We start from the raw sequence: 2,500 nt of genomic DNA on the forward strand, positions 1-2,500 counted from the left end.
AATCGGCAGCGCCGATGAAACCGGCAAAGTCGGCAGAATTGGCAGCGGGTGCTGGCGATGGGTCTGGACGGGCTGGATAGTCCAAGGCTCGACGAGAAAGACCGCAGGTTGAGACACTGGGGCAGTGGCAGCCCGCGGGACAGTGTTGGCAGATTCGGCAGCGCAGATTTGTGCGGCTGCAGGTTCGTCGGGGAAAATCGGCAGCGCAGATTTTTCGACGAACATGGGCTGGACGATGGACTGTCCAGGCCAGGCAGGAAAATTTGTCGAGGGGACACGCTGACGAAACAGCGCTGGTTCAGGCACGGCGGGCAGTGTTGGAATCGGCAGCGCCGACGAAATCGGCAAAGTCGGCAGAATCGGCAGCGCAGATTTTTCGACGAACATGGGCTGGACGCTGGACTGGCCGGGCCATGCAGGAAAATTCATCGAGGGGACACGCTGACGAAACAGCGCTGGTTCAGGCACGGCGGGCAGTGGTGGAATCGGCAGCGCCGACGAAATCGGCAAAGTCGGCAGAATCGGCAGCGGGTGCTGGCGATGGGTCTGGACGGGCTGGATAGTCCAAGGCTCGACGAGAAAGACCGCTGGTTTAGACACTGGGGCAGTGGCAGCCCGCGGGGCAGTGTCGGCAGATTCGGCAGCAGTGTCTGCCGATTCGGCAGCGTTGGCTTGTTGGCACGGGGGGCCGATGCGAGTGGGGACTTGGGCAGCGGGCAGTGAAAGCAAGAGTTTCCCCGATGCTGCCGGGAAAAACGCTCCCCGGGATGGCCGGGTGAGATGACCCGGCGGCCCGCGACGGGTCATTCAATTCCATGCCCCGTCAACATAACTCCCGATGTACTGTTTGCTTTTTCGGAAGAAGAGATCCATCCCCCCATCCTCGGCCAGCCAAAAACGCTCCAATTAATGGCCGGGTGAGATGACCCGGCGGCCCGCGACGCGTCATTCAATTCCATGCCCCGTCAACATAACTCCCGATGTACTGTTTGCTTTTTCGGAAGAAGAGATCCATCCCCCCATCCTCGGCCAGCCAAAAACGCTCCAATTAATGGCCGGGTGAGATGACCCGGCGGCCCGCGACGCGTCATTCAAATCACTGCCCTATCGGCTACAACTGCTGATGGGTGGGATTAGAGGCCTGCCATGGTGGTGAGGGGCGGCGAGGACCGTGAAAGCTAGAGTTTTTCAGAGGCTGCCAGGAAAAAGGCCCCTCGGGTGGCGGGGTGCGAGGACCAGGCGCGTCATTCAATTCTCTTCCCTATCAACTTGGCTCCCGTTGGCGGGATTGGAGGCCTACTGTTTGTTACAGGGCTAAAATCGTCAGGGGAAGAGCTGACGAAACAATGCTGGTTTGGATGCAGGGGGTAGTGTTGGAATCGGCAGCGCGGACAAAATCGGCAAAGTCGACAAAAAAGACTGTTGGTCTGGACATCGGGGCAGCGGCAGCCATGCCGACAGGGGGGGAAATCGGCAGCGCAGATTTGTGCAGCTGCAGGTTCGTCGGGGAAATCGGCAGCGCAGATTTTTCGATGAACATGGGCTGGAAGATGGACTGTCCAGGCCAGGCAGGGAAATTCGTCAAGGGGACACGCTGACGAAACAGCGCTGGTTTAGACACGGTGGGTGCAGTGTTGGAATCGGCAGCGCCGACGAAATCGGCAAAGTCGGCAGAATCGGCAGCGGGTGCTGGCGATGAGTCTGGACGATTTATAGTCCAGGGCTTGATGGAAAAGACTGTTGGTCCAGACAATGGGGCAGTGGCAGCGCGGATTTGTGCAGCTGCAGGTTCGTCGGGGAAAATCGGCAGCGCAGATTTTTCGACGAACAGGGGCTGGGCGCTGGACTGGCCGGGCCAGGCAGGAAAATTCGTCAGGGGGCCACGCTGACGAAAACAGGGGCTGCGGAGTGGAAAATCGGCAGCGCAGATTTTTCGACGAACAGGGGCTGGACCGGCCGGGCCAGGCAGGAAAATTCGTCAGGGGGGCACGCTGACGAAAAGAGGGGCTGCCGCGTGGAAAATCGGCAGCGCAGATTTTTCGACGAACAGGGGCTGGACTGGCCGGGCCAGGCGGGAAAATTCGTCAGGGGGGCACGCTGACGAAAAGAGGGGCTGCCGCGTGGAAAATCGGCAGCGCAGATTTTTCGACGAACAGGGGCTGGACGCTGGACTGGGCCAGGCAGGAAAATTCGTCAGGGGGCACGCTGACGAAAAGAGGGGCTGCCGCGTGGAAAATCGGCAGCGCAGATTTTTCGACGAACATTCGTCAGGGGGGCACGCTGACGAAAAGAGGGGCTGCCGCGTGGAAAATCGGCAGCGCAGATTTTTCGACGAACATTCGTCAGGGGGGCACGCTGAGGAAAACAGGGGCTGCCGCGTGGAAAATCGGCAGCGCAGATTTTTCGACGAACAGGGGCTGGACGCTGGACTGGGCCAGGCAGGAAAATTCGTCAGGGGGCACGCTGACGAAAAGAGGGGCTGCCGCGTGGAAAATCGGCA

Source organism: Populus nigra, chromosome 2, assembly GCF_951802175.1.
Source record: "Populus nigra chromosome 2, ddPopNigr1.1, whole genome shotgun sequence".
Taxonomy (NCBI): Eukaryota; Viridiplantae; Streptophyta; class Magnoliopsida; order Malpighiales; family Salicaceae; genus Populus; species Populus nigra.